This window comes from Manis pentadactyla, chromosome 8 (genome assembly GCF_030020395.1).
Source record: "Manis pentadactyla isolate mManPen7 chromosome 8, mManPen7.hap1, whole genome shotgun sequence".
Lineage (NCBI taxonomy): Eukaryota > Metazoa > Chordata > Mammalia > Pholidota > Manidae > Manis > Manis pentadactyla.
The window spans coordinates 3,314,572-3,325,331 of NC_080026.1; positions in this window are offsets into that span (position 1 = coordinate 3,314,572).

The following is a 10,760-nucleotide window of genomic DNA, read 5'->3' on the forward strand; positions in this document are numbered from 1 at the left end:
ACCGGGGTCCGGCAGGCAGACAGTGATGCGCATTCACAGAGCGCAGATGGGCATCCATGAAATTGTGCTTCTCGCATTTCACATTTTACAGAGTAGGACACAGAACATAATAGTTTTTGTTCCTTCTAAGTAAACATCTGACAATGTCCGATTCAATGGCCTCTGTCCCCAGAACACAACAATGCTTCCTTAAAAAATGGCTGAAAATGTGCATTCACAGATAGCAGGGCCAGATCTCAATCCGCGGTCCCAGCTGCACAAGAAATAATCTACTCACATTCTTCTCCCCCCGGCAGCCTGATCTCAGCAGGGGTCACCCCAGCCCCTGCTCCCGTCTCTACAGACTTAGGGCCTCTCTCTTCTGTCCACTTCTGTGGGTCAGAGCACTCTTTCCCTGCTCTTTCCAGGCTGGGGTCATGCGTCACCCACTCGGCTGCCCCACGGGCCTGTTCCAGGGCCTGGGAGAAATGTCCATGCCTCCTGGCTTAGGCAACAGGTGCTACCATGGCTGGGCCTCTGCGGCAGCTGAGCAGATGCAGGAAATGTTTCACTTCTCCCTCCACACTGGGGCCACGGGTCACCTTCTAGCCAACTGTGCAGACAGGACGCCAGGCTGTGGAGGAAAGTGGGGCAAGGAGTACTCTGCCCTCGGGTTCTCCCTAACCTGGCTGGAATTTCCGTCCCCTCCCAGTCCCCGGGGACTGGTCCTGGTGGCAGGGTCAGGGCCTCTTTCAGAGCCTAGAAGCATGGAAATTCTCCCCACATCTCTGTTCTCCGGAACCCCACCCTAAGAAGAGCTTTCTGATCTGGCTCCGGGCAAGTCCCCGGGCACTGCCCCCAGCCTGTTGGCTTACCCACAGGTCCAGGCTTTTAAAAGTCAAAAGCCAAGAATTTGATCCATTCCTGGCAAAGAAAGCAGAGAGCTCATCTGTTTGAAACAGGGCAAGTAGGGGGTCACAGAAAATGCCAGGGAGAAACAGGGGTTAGCATTCCGAATTCTATCCCATGTATGTCATATATACAGTTTATATAGCACATATATACATTCATATATAGTTTATGCAAGCCCCACTGTAAACATGGAGCAGGGAGCCGTTTTCTACAGTCTAATAAGGCCCGAGCACAGCCTGCGGGTAAGTGCAGAAGCAAAGGCCGTAGAGAGTGAAACCTGCTGTGCAAAAACCTGGCACTGTTCATTGATCGCTGGGCCAGCCGGCCCCAGACAGTGGGGACGTGCACAGGGGAGAATGATGTGGGCCCCTGACCAGAATGAGCCCTCATCCTGGAAGGAGACAGACAGCATGACCTGCCCATGGCAGATGAGAATCTGTAACATCATGAAATGCCACCTGTTGCCAAAAATTCTAGAGAGAGAAACCTGAACAAGCACAGACGTTTCGAACGGGCTTAGGGATCCACGAACACGGACACCGCTGAAGGAAAGCAGCTGCCTGTGGGACCCGCCCCTCCAGTGAAGCCGAGCTCCCTGGGCGGGGGAGTCCCGCGGCGCCCCTCCTGACACACCCGTGCTCTGAAATCCGGACTCTCGTGCCAGTCCTCACAGACACGAAGACGTTCCCCAGCTGTGCTCAGGCTCTCGGCTCAGCAGCTCAGAGCCGGCAGCGAGGGAGCCCAGGGCCGGACCCAACGGGCCCCAGGGTCCAGGCGGGGACAGTCTGGCAGATGGGAAGAAGCTGTGCTCCAGGGACCCCTGGACAGGCCTGGCCTGGGCTCTCAAACCATTACAGCTGCCTGTGGCCACGCGGCCCCGGCCACCGCCCGCCCCTGCAGGCCTCACTCCTGGCCTGACGGACCCTGGGCCTCCTCCCCCCGCTCGCCCTTCCTGGCCACTGCCCAGGGAAATGAGCCTAAAATGTTTTTCCTTCACTGTCTCCCCAGATTGTGGCATAAATTCCAAATACATTAGATTAACACAGGGCCTCCTGGTTGCTCAGCTCCCACCTGCCCCCCCCACACCTTGCCCTGCACTGCCAGGCTCAGACCCAGCCCCAGCCCCCGATGCCCACCCTCCTGCAGGGCAGGAGCTGTTCCCCGTTTCCATTGCGTCACTGGTTCCAGCTGTCTTTCTACACCCAGTTCAAGAATCCTGCCATCCAGGAAGCCTCCCCAGGTCCGCCAGCTGGGCCAGCGCCTTTGCTCTGAGATTCCGGGGCACCTGCTCCCATATCATCTGCCCCCCGATGGAGGAGGCCTGCTCCATCACCACCCCCAGTGCCCTGTAGCATCTGATGTCTGTGCCCGCAAACGCCTGGCAGAAGCCAAAGAGAGTGGGAGGAGAGAGCAAGGAATGCCACAACTCTGTACCTTTCCGGACTAGAGGGCGCCCTCCCCTGGGGCAAGGCCTCGGCCGTGTCCCCTCAGGGCAATCAGCCCCTGGCAGAGTGGCCTCTCCACAGTCCCCCGCCCCGCCTCTGTGAGTCTCAGACTGGAGGTGTGCAAGGAGGTCCATATACTTTGCTATCATTTTTTGGCTGAGGAAGTTTTTCTTTTGCTATTGTTTCTTTAATTTCAAGATAATGACAAATTGACAGGAAGTGGCTAGGCAGTATAGAGAGGCATGAGCCCTGCACCCCAGTCCTGCCAGGCACCTGACGTCGCTACAACGCACCTGCACAGCTCTTTTCCACGCTGTGTGGACTCGTATTCACCACCACTGTGGTCAAGATACAGAACGATTCCAGCCGCACCAAGACCTCCCTGGTGCCACCCCTTCCCGGCCACCCCCAACCATCCTTCAACGCTGGTGCCAACTATTCTGCTCTGTTTCTATACCTTTGTCCTTTCAAGGATGTTGTAGAAATGGAACCATAGAGGATGTGACATTCTGAGCTTGGCTTTTTTCGTGAGTCTAATGCCTTGAGATCTGCCCGAGTCGTTGTGCCCATCGGCCGTGCACTTCTCGGTGTTAACGGACAATGCTACCACACAGTACGGATGGATGCACCGCAGTTTGCTTAACTAGTCACCTGATAAGGGACATTTTGGTTGACTCCAGTTTTTGACTCTTATAAACAAATCTGCTATGAACAGTCACGTATACATTTAGTGTGAGCCTAAGTTTTTATTTCTCTGGAATAGATACTGAGGAGTGTAGTTGCCACATCATAGAAGCATATGTTCCATTTTTTAAAGAAGCTTCCAAACTGCTTTCCAGAGTGGTTGTACCATTTTACATTCCCACCAGCAAAGTATGAGAGATCCAGGCTTTCTGCATTCTTGTCAGCATTTGGTGTTGTCTTTCTCATTCTAACCTTTCTGATGGATGTATAGTGATATCTCATCATGTATAGTGATCATTTACATTTCTATCATGGCTAATGATGAACATCTTTCCTGTGCTTATTTTCCAACCTTCCATCCTCTTCAGTGAAATGTATCCTCACGTCTTCTGTTTTCTAATTGGATTGCTTGTTTTTTCACTATCGAGTTTTGAGAGTTCTTTATATATACTAGATAATAGTCCTTTGCTGGATATGTGGTTTTCAAATATTTTCTCGTAGTCTGTAGCTTATCGTTTCATCCATTTAACATGGTATTTTGCAAGGTAAAGTCTTTTAATTTTGAAGTCCGATTTATCCATTTTTTTTCATTAGGGATTGCACTTCTGTGTCATGTTTACAAACTCTTCACCGAGCTTAGTCCCAAATATGTTCCCTGTATTATCTCCTAAAAGGTACATAGTTCAGTGTTTTATATGTAAGTCTATGATCTGTTTTGGATTAATTTCTGTAAAAGCTGAGATGCATAGAGTGAGGTTCATATTTTTTGCCTATTAATATCCCATTGCTTCAGCACATTCACTGAAAAGACTGCCCTTCCACCACTGAATGACCTTTGTACCTTTGTCAAAAATCAGCCTGCCATATTTGTATGAGCCTCTTCCTGGGTTCTCTGTTTTGTTCCATTAATCTATGTGTCTGTTCCTTTGCCAGTACCAGACAGTCTTAATAACAGTAGCTTGTAAATCTTGAAAAGAGATAAAGGGGTTCCTCCCCTTTTGTTCTACTTTTTTTCAAAATTGTTTTAGCTATTATTGTAAAGAATTTGGCTCACATCTATCCCTGGTTCCCAGGAGAGAGACCGAATCCATGGAATTCCCAGGCTAATAAGAGTGTCTGTCAGTCATGAGTACCTTGGATCCCACCTGAGTTTATGCTGAGAGATGAAGCCACTCAGGATGGGGGCAGGTCACTAGAAAGCCTGACCGTGTGATCAGAGCATTGGACTCTGAGCCACATGACATCAGCCCCAACTCCGACCTCAGGGGAAACAGAGAACTGGAGACTGAGTTCAATCTTGTGGCCAAAGATTCAATACATGATGAAAACCCAATAAAAACTCTGAACCCTAAAGTTCAGTGGGGCTTCCCGGTTGGCTGAACACATCAGTGTGCCAGGAGCGATGGGCCCTGAGCCCACAGGGAGAGGCACGGAAGCTCTGCATTCGCTCCCTGTCCCATGCTCTCAGCAGTTGGCTGTTCCTGCTCTGTATTCTTTATAATAAAACTGTAATCATATGTATAGCACTTTCCTGGGTTCCAAGTCATGCTAGTGAATCATCAAACCTGAGGAGGTTGTGGGGACCACCCAGTTCGTAGCCACTTCCCACTTGTGGCTGGCCTCTGAGGTGGGAAAGGTCCTGCCGGGGATCATGACCTTGAATTTGTAGGGTCTGCATTAACTCTGGGTGTCGGTGTCAGAATTGAATTGTGGCACATCCACTGGTGTCAGAACAGTCGGGGTTGAAATGGAATAGCTATTCTAGTTCCTTTGCCTCTCCATATAAATTTTAGGATGATCTTGTTTATATCTACAAAATTTCTTGCTGGGATTTTTGATAGGAATCCCAGTGTATATCAACTTGGGAAGAACTGATATCTTTTCAAAGTGGAGTCCTCCAGCCCGTGAGCACTGTCATGTCTCTCCATTTATTCACCTCTCTGACTTCTTCCATCAGGATTTCCTATGTAGACAATCGTGTCACTTGTAAATAGGGATAGTTTTATTTCTACCTTTAATTCCTATGTGCCTTTAATTCCTTTTCTTGACCCATCGCCCTGGCTAGTACTGTGCTGAATAGCAGTGGTGAGAGTGGGGATCCTTGTCTCATTCCCAATTTTAGGGGAAAAGCATTCAGTCTTTCATCACTAAGTACGATGTTAGCTGGAGGTTTATTTTAGATCTTCATCAAATTAAAGAAGTCCCCTCTATTCCCAGTTTTATGAGTTTTTATCAGGAATAGGTGATGAATTCTGTCAAATGCTTTTTCTGCATCACTGGATATGACCATACGATTTTTCTTCTTTAGACTGTTAATGTGATGGATCATATTGATTGATTTTTGAATACTGAGCCAGCCTTGCATTCTTGAAATAAATCCACTTGATCATTGTATGTAATTATTTTTATATATTGCTGAACTCTATTTGCCAATATTTTGTTAAGAATTTTTGCATCTACATTCATGCCACATATGATAATCCAAATATCTAACATTAGTATTTTCTGAATGAATCATTCAGGGATGTATTTATTTGCAAGTCAATTCAATGAATACCAATTTAAACACAAAAGAGTTCGTTTTCCCTATGTAATAAGAAGTCTGGAGAAAGACAGTCTAGAGAAGATGCAACTGTTCAAAGATGTAGTCAAGGACATAGGCTCTTTCCATCTTCTGACTCAGTTACTCTAGCAATAGTTTTTGGGACTTTTGTCCTCACAGCTGCAAGATGGCTGCTGCACCTCCAGTTTTAACCAGGGAAAAAGGGAAGTGAAAGGAGTAAGACTGAAGGCACATGCTCTCCAAGTATATCCCTTGTACAAAGGTTATCCAGAAGCTCTGCCCACTGAATGACTTTTGCTTTCATCCAATTGGACAGAATTGGGTCACATGCCATGCTCAGCAACTGAGGAATTCAGGAAAGTGAGTATTAAAGCTGCATATTGCTGTAGTCAATGTGCTGACAGAGGGGGGCAGAGTCCCCCAGCAGTGGCACCTGCATCCGCATGGCCACTTGATAACTGTTATCAGCCACCTCAGGTAGAGTTTATGTTTCCATTTAGGGTCATACTTGGCACCAAAATATCTGATGGTAAATGTAAAAGAACAGGTCAATTTTGTGTGTCAATAGTGTCATCAAGAGAAGGCCAAACAACTTCTAATACCCTGAAAAAAAGGTTGGCAATAGTTTGGGCAGAGAAAGTGGTTGGAGAATTGAGTTGTCTCATGAAACCAAGTCCTCCAGGCATGTCCCACCTGAAGAAAAACAGCAGCATGAGCTGATATCCAACTGGTCACCCTGTGAGAAAATTATTTTTAATAAAACAATATCATTCATCATGTTGTTATTTTAATTTTATTAGTTTTACAGGGTTTTTCCCCAACTTTTCTTTATGGAAAAATCTTTCTTTCTTTCTGGCATACATATTTGAAGCAAACCTTGTATTTTCTCTGTCCTCGCCTGGAATAAACCATTTCTCCAAGAGTTCTAATTTCTTTCCGTGGAAAAGTGTTAGAAACCAAAATTTGGGTGCTAGGTGCCCTCATTACCACTGAGGTATGATTGCTTCTGTGCCCTTTCAGGATACAGAGCTAGAAAATTCACATTTTAAAAAACCATACATTTTTATTGATATTTTCAATTCAAATATATTACAGGGGTTTCTTCCCCTCAACTTCTTTGATTTTATATTCATATCTCTTTTCCCTTAAACTGAAAATCCTGGTTTCAATCAGTGTACTTATTTACTTTTTCCTACAACATATATCAAATAATTTCAAAATTACATTACTAATATTACTTGGAGGACCAAAACTGTTAGGTGAGGTTTAAGATTTACTTTCAGTGATTTCATCCTCCGGAGCACAGGTATGCTCTTAAAATGTCCTCAGGAGCAACTTCCAGTCACAGTGTAAGTTGTTATTTATTTTCACTTAAAGATTATCATTCCTCATGTTAAATTACTATTGTTTTCAATTTTACTAGTTTCATAGTGTTTATATATGATTTCTAAATTACTTTTGGTTTCCTTGTATAAAAGCTATCAGCATCCAAAGTTTATGTCTAGTTTTATATTTGCATATATTTAAGAAACATTATAATAAAAACCATTCAGGCCATACTTTCTGCCGGACTGCAGTGGCCGCACAGGGAGTCCACGGCTTTCTCATTGCGGCCTCAGGTAACCCAGGGCAGGGGACGCTCCGGGCCAGCATCTCAGCTCCCGTACCAGCAGTGCAGCTCTATCAATACTTGCTTATACACGTTTATTGCTTTCTACATCTTTGCCTCCCATCCTATTCTTCCTCCTCTCTGGCCTTCACACAGGGACTACATGAAGCTAGACCAACCTCGGTGGGGGGACCCTCAGACGCCATCCTGTGCAGCCACCTCATGAAGGAACCTGGAAGCCCAAGCCCACAGGGGAAGGGAGAGCTCATGGCCACACATCTAGTAAAACAAACCTCCTGCCCAGGTCCTGAATCCTACGTTTGGCTTGCTCCCGAGGCACAGTCCTGAGAAGCTCACGAAATGCCTCTATCCCACAATTCCCTCAGAAACAGGAGGGCAGGCGGTCCAGGAGCTGAGGCAGACGGCACATGGCTGCACCATAGTCCCCCTCGGCCTTGCCACCCACCTTACAGAGCCCTGGAAGGTTAAATACATACCCTACCAGCTTTCCCTGAAACCAAGCGGACATTTGGCATAGCTCCGGGAAATGAGACTTCAGTGAAAATTTTCTGGGGCTGGGGAAGGTTTCTGCTTTTCTTTATTAAAGGGAAATGTGCAACCCTTCCTCCTTCAGGCTGACTTGAACACAAATAAAATGTCTGGCACGATAGCTATTTTGTGATCACAAGGCAACAAGCGAGACTCCCAGATAAGCTCCATTTACTCCATGACTTGCTGGACCAGTGCGAGCAGTTACCTGATCTGAAGAAACTTGTTCTAGGACCAGGTGTCTATAAAGAGAATTTTTTGTTTCTTGTAGCAAAAAACATTCTTAACCGATAGATATATACACCACTTACGAGCAACTTAATTGAACGTACTCAGCACTTATCCTGAACCTGAATCCAAAGATCCAGCCATGAACGTCATTGTCCCTGAGCTCAAGGAATTCTCAGCACCCGGATTATATTTTTGCTCTTCACACAACTCTGTAAGATAAATATGACTGTACCCATTTGGCAGGTGGGTTAAATGGAGGCTCAGAGAGGTGAAGGAATTTGCTCAAGGTGGCCCAGTATACTTACAAGTGACCCCTGACGCAGCCGGGGCCATCGGTCGGTCCATGGGCCAGTCAGCAACCAAAGGCGTGGTCTGCGGGGACGGTGAGCCCCGGCCACCTGGAGCTTTCCCAGACCGCCCGCCCCACGCCTCTTTTTCTTTGAATCGGGAAACCCAGAGAATTGGGTCCGCACCGGATGCTGAAGCAGAAGGGTGTGCGTGGAAACCCCGAGAGTGCGGGAGCACGTGCGGGGGGACGGAGACCGCGGCGGGAGGGCGAGGGGCGGGGCCGCGGCGACACCGCGGGGAGCAGGAAGGGACGCGGGCGGGGGGCCCTCCTCTGCGAGAAGGTGGGGCGGCCGCCGCCCCTGAAGCCGCCGCGCCTGCGGGCCGTGGGCGCCGGAAGCCGGGGTCCGCCCCTGACACCGGGGGCGCCGAGGGCCCCGCAGCCCCGCCCCCCGAGCACCCCGGGAGGGCCGCCGGGAGGAGCTCTCCCGCCCACCCCGAACCCCACATCGCCTTCCCTGGAAACGGGGACTTGAAACAGGCTTAAAAAGCAAACAAAAGTTAAAACCCACACCTCGGTTCTGCTTTTTAAAAATTCCTTTTCCCCTTTTCTCTGTCCGCAGCGGTGACCAGAGAAGACGGGGGCGGATGCGGGGGGCAGGCGGGAGGAGGGAGGGGGGTCGGCCCTGGCCAGAGGCGCCTCGGGGAGGCCTCACCCCGGGGCGTCCTGCCCTCCCGCCCCCGCGGAGCGGGCCTCCCAGGTGGGGGGTCCTGCGGCCCAGCGGAGCCCCTGGGCACCCACCCCGGGAAGACGGCGGCGCGGGGCCCCCCACGCGTTACCTTAACCCTGTGGGGCAGGGAGGTCCCAGCCACCCCAGAGGAGGAGACGGGGGTGCAGACCGGCTGCGGTTCTCCCGGCTCTCCGGATGGCCGGGGGCAGGGCAGGCCCCGCAGCCGGTGTTCTGGATGCCGCGCCAGAGGCTGCAAACGGCCCCGGAGCCCATTCCAGCCCCTGCATATACGTGCTTGGCTTGACTCGCACAATTCGAGCCTGCGCACTGTTTTTAATTTGATTAGTTGTCCACATTTAACAATCGGTTGAGTTTACATAAAAGCTCCCGTTTCTCAAGTCTCTAGAAAAAAACAGGTATTGGCCCCACTGGGCCCACGTGTCCTCTGGGCAATGACTAGTGAGCTGACCCCTTTATACGACTTGGCCCCAGTCGCCCTCTCCTCGCCGATCCCTGTCGCCCCTCCAGCACCAAAGGCCACACAGTCCTCTCCTCCTCCTGGCCCGCCCCACTCACCCACGGCACCCACCTGCTCCTGGGGACAAGTGAGTTTGGAACCCTGTAGTAACCTTCACTGCTTCACGGGGTGGGTGGGGGTAAGGGTCGGGGGAGAGAGGGCTGGCTGGGTGGTTGGGAGATGGACGGACGGACGGAGAGACGCATGGATGAGTGGGTGGATGCACGGGAAGAGCTTGGCGGAGCTCAGCTGCGGCCCGGCAAGTGTCTGTGAACAGTGGCCCAGCATCCTGTCAGCTCACCAACGCCAGAGTATCTGGCCTGACAAGCCAGCTGGGCCGTGGATGTCGCCCCTGAGGACCAGGCACTGAGCCTCTGGCACCACCCCAGGTGCCCCCTCGCTCAGCCGCCCTGCCAGAGCATCACTCCATGCCCAAGCCCGGGGGCAGACGGCGTTCGCGGCTTCATCCCGCGCTCTGTAGGCACACGGGGCTTGTGAGGTGAGGTGAGGGGGCCAGGGCCCCAGGGCCCCAGCACTGGCACGAGTCAAAATGGGAGGGGCCCAGGTACTAGTGAACAGAGAGGGGCTTGGGCTTGGGGGTGGAGAAGATGGTGAGAGGATGGGACCCTAGGGCGGGAGGGCACAGAAGGGAAGAGGCATGGGGGGCATAAATGAAGGAGGAGGAGCAAAGGCAGGCAGTGGCCACAGTGGAAGCTGGAGTCCGCTGACAGCAGGTGGGATGGGGGAGAGGGGCCAGGGTCCTGAAGGAAGGAGTGGGGCCCAGTGTCCACTGCCGCCCACTCAGGAAGGAAAGGAAGGAAGTGCACACAAAGGCAGTGATGTGACACATCTTAGCAATAGAACAGGAGCTCCGGAGGGCAGGGCCTTAGCACCGATGGCGGGGGAGCGATTCCAGGGAGGGGAGGGTGTGCAGAGGGCCTGCAGGGCCAGTGCCGAGGGCTGCAGGGGCAGAGGTTGAGAGGAGAGCTCACCTGCAGGGCCGTGGGCACGACTAATGCCAGGAGGAGCCCCCAGCACCCCTAGTCTGAAAGCTGACAGCCTCGGCAGTGTCTCAGAGCCTCAGGCCTGCACCTTCCCAAATGCCCAGGTCACCCACAGGCCTGGCTGGACAGGAGGTTGGTCATGAGGCTCATGGCAGTTCCCCTTCAATGTCTGAGTCACTGACACACTAATAATCTCTTCTTGCAGCATCAGGCTGAAGCTTCAGAAGGACGGGGGACAGTTTGAGCAGGTA